Genomic DNA, 6000 nt, shown 5'->3' with positions numbered 1-6000 from the left:
ACCTTGGTATATGCATTCCTTATGTAGAAAATGGTGGATTGAACCTGTTTTCGTAGGTCTTACTCCAAGCAGGTTTATTTTTTAAAATAGCTGAATTCAAAACTTATTTCGTTACTTAACTGGTTTTTATGTTCACTCATTCAATTGTCATAGCTAGACTGGTCAACAGGGTCATGCGAACTGTTGCCATCGCCTTGCGTCTGTTTTGTTTTCAGTAAAATTCATTTAAAAATCTTCACCTCTGAAATTGCTCAATTTCTGTTGTTCTGTTGATTTCCTCTTATATTTGAATTGTTTCCCTCGGTTTTAGTTTGTACCCGGACTTGTAACTCGTCAGGTTGCTCATATTAGTACAATCTAGTGATAAGTCAATTCTGTAGATCACATTCGGGAAAGGAGGACTAGATTATGGTACAACAATCGGAACATATATTCGGTCATCTGTGAAACAGATATCCATAACCCATTATGGTGTCCGTGAAATTTTCAATTTACCCACTTGGAACTCTTGGCTTAATAGCTTCCTCTTTATCAAGGAAATCATGACAGAAAATGCAAACATTGTGATACGTTTCAACTGGGAGACATATACTCTATATGCAGTTACTGATGGAATTATGTTACATAGAAATGGAAAGTTCACAATAAGGGAAGCTGAAATCATCTTTTTTGTAGTAGTCTTGTTCTCAACCGACCCTCATGATCAATTTTTAGATGCAAGTCAATATTTTTGTAGACCGTGTATTGCTGATGATTTTGTTGACTGCATATTTAATTCTATTTAGTATAGTGTTCAGGTTCATAAAAAATTACGCTAAATGATTGTTTACATTTCTGTACATGCTTTCAAGAAAATAGGCAAAGGGCAATTTTTCTTACAAAGAGTCATTTGATGAGTTCAGTCATTTTGTCATTTTAAATCTAGATATTCTTTTTAGCCTTGTCAATATAATTTAAAATGTATAAGACAATTATTTGCATTTTACCCTTATGTTCTATATCTAGCCATGATTGTCATGTTGGTTGACAGATGCGATCATCAGTCACAATTAAATTAAGATTCTCAAAAGATGATTGAGGATAACTTTGGTTCCCGAGGATTATAGAGGATAGATAAGCCTGGTTCTAAATAATGGTAGAGGATCAGTTTGGTTCCAATTAGATGAGTGGTTTAAGAGAGGATTTTTTTTTAAGATTCACTGACACTAGAATTTAAGTATTTGCAAAGAACCAGTGAAGATGAAAAGGAGTTTCACCCATAAATCAGTCTTTTTGAAACATGTTGGACAATAAATAAAAAGTTTCTTTTGGTAAAAAATGATTTTATTTACTCAAAATAATATATAATATTAATGAAACTTAACACACAAATTATGCATGATAGTGAAAAGATGCAAAAATTAAATATGTAAATGGTAAAAATAGTAAACAGTATAAAATGTTTATAACTATAGCAACATCATGTAGCACCATTCCCAAATCATCACAAAATGTTACATTCATTCAGAAAAAAGAAAATGGTCTCATGATCAACACAATATAATGAATAAATTATGAAAGATATGGACATCTAAGGTTTTGTTTCTATCTATCTTATTCGACACTATTGAATGGAGTGCAAGCTCGATTTTAAATATGTGCAATTTCAAATTTTAAATGTTCAAATACCATACAGCTTTTAAGTAATTCAATGGACCCTGAATTCCAATTAACTATTTAGCATTGCGAACAAATTTTGATACAAAAAAATGTCCCTTCTTCAAATACAATATTTAACCTCTGAGTGCTGATTTGAAAATAAAAAAAAAAATCAATTGTAAATTTCTGAATTGAACTGCTGTTTCCAATTAAAACTAATATTTTTAATGAAAGACACAATTCAGCATCTCAATCAATATACATAGTTAATATCCTAATATGTATAAGTAAATAAATTTAATGACATTAAAGTACACATGAATTCAACTAAAAGGATCTGTCGAACTACATACAAAGTGAAATTAAATATATCTGTCATTTTTATCACATAATGAGAGCCTTTTTAGGTTTTCCTCTTTAAAATGCCTCCTTTTTTCCTATAAAAATAGTTGCTTAAATCTATGGGAAAAGGCTTAAAGAAGGTTTTCTCCAGTCAAAATCAAATTATTAAAGACATTAGCTACAATAAAGGTATTATATAAATATTCCTAAGAAAATACATTGTCTTTCAAAAATCTTTAGACATTAATCCCATTCTAATTTTTTTTTACAGTTAAAACAGGATTTATCTTGTGTCCACAAACTTCCATGCAAAGTTGCATTCAAATTGAAATTAAGTGTCAAAACAGTATATTAATGAATAACTTTTTTATCTTCAGCTTGAAAAATATGTATCAAATGATTTATATGTAAATTAGGGGCTAAGTAACATCTATCAGTATCTTTGTTATGTTTCAAGATAAACCCCCTTAATAGTTTGCAAAATTTCACAGTGCTTGTATTTGAACATAATTACTAGACAATTATTAGAAACAGCTATATAAAAATCAATATGCCTCTATTATCACCCATCCTCCTGGTAAATATGCATTAACATAACCTTTTCTGTTGACCTTTTTTGTATAATTCACTTGAAGATTCAAAGAGTGAGGCTGTCAAATCAATACCAGAGGTCTCAGTCATCCTTTTCTGAGACCTTAAAAATCATCAACTAAGATCTCTCACACTTTCAGTCCAGACAGTTTTCTAGTCCTACAATCTCTTAAAAATCTGTGTACCTTCAATAACTAAAATCTCTCTACCTTCTATAACTAAAATATGTTACATATCACATTTCATTCTGAGATTCATAGACAGACATTGAGATTCAGAACTTTTCATACAAGTATCAAACTCAGTAAAATTATATACAAATTTGACATATTAAGCAAAAATTTAACAATAAACCAAAAAGCTATACAACAATTCAACCTTTGACACATGTAAAGGCAATAAACAATGAATAGGCAATTGATCACTTAGACCATTATAGTGACCTCTTGCTCCTTTAATTTACCCAATTCAGTTAAACAATCTTAAAGAACAATTCTCTATCTTGTGTGTCGACATACATGCACTAAAAGCTTACAATTTTATAAAATAAATCACCACCTTTTCCAGCCAGTTTTCAATATTTTAAATATGACTGGGGGTATTATTTTATATTGTGAACCAAAATTTTAATTACAAATTTACTTATATGTCCCATATTTATAAAATGAACTATCAATTTTATGACTTTGCTGATTATTTCAAAATAAGAATGTTTCACGAGGCTTTTCAGTAGATGAGGGAGGGAGGGCTAGAGAAGCTAAATAGTATATTTTTAACCATATACCAAGCAGTGGTTAAGGGGAAATAACTCTATAATCAATACATTACGCAGTTTTAGTCTTGATAAACAACTGAATAATCCATTTACAGATGCTGTTTGTCATACAGATTGTGCAAAATAACAGCACACTTCATAAATTTTGAAAAAATTTTGAAAAATCTTTAATATACTAAATTCAATAAGTAGTTAACAAAGTTTTCAAATATATATAATTTATAAATAAATGTGTTTGTAAGTTATTATGCATACCTACTAAAAAAAAACAAGAATTTTCATTCCTTTTCTTTTTTTAAATCATTTATGTCTGACATGTAAAAGGTTGCATTATATTGAAAGGCATGAAAAATTAAATGTAAGCTATAGCTCCTCCTTAAAATTCCTTTCCACAAAGAAATGAATAACATGCAAATAGATGGTTTACAAACATGTCAACTAGCCTGGGTTGTATAATAACATTACAGACCATTCATATCAAATCTGACATATTCATTTCAACCCTTCATAACACAAACAATATTTTAAAGTGTTATTTAAAGAATGGTGTAACAAGTCATATTTTATGTATCAATGAGAATATGATAGGTCTATAAAAAAAAACTCCAAATATCTGATGGTCTTGTAAACACTTTTTATGACCATTTTCAATGTGTATTTTAAAAAAATAAATAGTAGTTATAAGAACAAACTTTTTTCAGTATAATGTTGCTTTAAAAAATTAAATATCATACTTTCAATACTTTTTAACAGGAATTACATTGTTGATGATTTAATTTATTTATTTTCATGGAACATTTAAAAATAAGTTTGCAATACATGTACTAACAGCATAAAACATTCAAATGAAATCATATCACAGCAATGCTATGTACAATGTGTAAATATGTCATATTACAATGTACAATGCATGAATATGTCATATTACAATGTACAATGTATAAATATGTCATATTACAATGTACAATGCATGAATATGTCATATTACAATGTACAATGTATAAATATGTCATATTACAATGTACAATGCATGAATATGTCATATTACAATGTACAATGTATAAATATGTCATATTACAATGTACAATGCATGAATATGTCATATTACAATGTACAATGTATAAATATGTCATATTACAATGTACAATGTATAAATATGTCATATTACAATGTACAATGTATAAATATGTCATATTACAATGTACACTGTATCAATATGTCATATTACAATGTACAATGAGTTAATATGTCAACATATAGTAGGACAATCATTTAACCAATTTAAATTTCAGATCATTAAAATAAAATGTTCAGTTTAAAATCATTTTAAATAATTGTGTTTCAGAACATTCATGCAACTCAATAATATTTATCTGCAATCTGGCTAAATAAAAATTATATTTTAAAATCTATAGAGAATAGACTGCGTATTTACCCCTATCACAAAACAAGGGGCTTTTTAAATACATTTTCTAAAAGGCTTCAGATTTGCTCTATTTTGGCAAATATTATCAAATATAAGGTTTGTTCATATGATCTCTTTTTACTTTTAGAATCATGATTTTCTCTTTAATAGTATTAATCAAAGAAGAAGCTTTATAGCAAACTTTAACAATTGTTATCCAATACTGTGTTTTCCTATTCTGTATGTAACAAATATATAAAGTATACAGAAGCTTTGGATGATTTGCAACAGACAAATACTATGTGATGAACAGTGTGTGCCTGAGATAATGTAGTCCTGTTTATACTGAGGTAGAACTGACCATCAGTAAATGTCTTTATTGTAATATCAGTAATCGTGTAGCCTTGTCAAATATCACTTTTTATCTAGGGGAAAGGGACTAATTAATCTTTGTATGATCAGTAGTTTGAACTAATTTGCCTATTGTAATTTATGAAGCCATATTACAATACCCTGGTAATAATATTTAAAGAATTCAGATCATTTCTATTTAATTGAAAAAAAAGTAAAAAAAAATACCTGGATATACCAACAAAATTGTCTAGACAGTAAAGGTTTAGCATATGTACTGAAATTCTAAAACTGACGAAAAAGAAATGATGACAAAAGTCTTCCATCAAAATTTGTACAATAATTTACAATTAAAAAGAATCACTTTAGTAATATAATACAAATTACAATTAAAAAGAATCGCTTTAGTAATATAATACAAATTGCAATTAAAAAGGTTTTGTTCTGGAAAATCACAAACAACTGAGTCTGTCAACTGTTTTTAAATTTTCAGCAACCCTGGAATGATGTTCTGTTTTGGATGTCTGAAAAAAAGAAAGAAATATTGGTTTACCTCCCTTTTACTGTAAAAATATCTAAAGGAAAGCATACATCACAAAACTAGCTTGGAATAATACAGTAGTTCTGAAGTCAGTAACATCAATGATCATGAATAATATTTTTTTCAAGATATATCATTAATTGAAAATCATATTATATACAAATTGCATGTAATTCCAAGTTTTTAAGCCATCTCTGTGTCAGAGTGAGTGAGAAGTAAACATTTGCAATTCTTTATATTTCATGTTTGTTTGCTTAAAACTTTGGACTAACTTTCATGTTCATTAAAATCAAAACTTAGATTTTAAAAGTAGACTTTTCTTTTGTTAATGATTTTTTCTCTATATGAACTCATTGT

The 6000-nt window shown here is 28.0% G+C and overlaps 1 protein-coding gene across 6 annotated transcripts in view; it reads right to left on the bottom strand.

Moving 5' to 3' along the window:
* Positions 1-1301: 1301 nt before the first annotated feature.
* LOC139489565 (G protein-activated inward rectifier potassium channel 3-like) overlaps positions 1302-6000 on the bottom strand; it is an 87188-nt gene continuing 82489 nt past the window's right edge. For 4 of the 6 annotated variants that reach the window (XM_071276128.1, XM_071276127.1, XM_071276132.1 and 1 more), the window contains one exon: positions 4656-5626. The gene's annotated coding sequence lies outside the window, so the exon portion shown is untranslated. Of the gene's footprint in view, positions 5627-6000 lie in introns of all 6 variants that reach the window. The other 2 variants (XM_071276130.1, XM_071276131.1) reach the window with 1 other exon arrangement.

This window comes from Mytilus edulis, chromosome 9, assembly GCF_963676685.1.
Source record: "Mytilus edulis chromosome 9, xbMytEdul2.2, whole genome shotgun sequence".
Taxonomy (NCBI): Eukaryota; Metazoa; Mollusca; class Bivalvia; order Mytilida; family Mytilidae; genus Mytilus; species Mytilus edulis.
The sequence above is the reverse complement of the archived record's forward strand: the minus strand, read 5'-3'. Positions and strand labels throughout refer to the sequence as shown.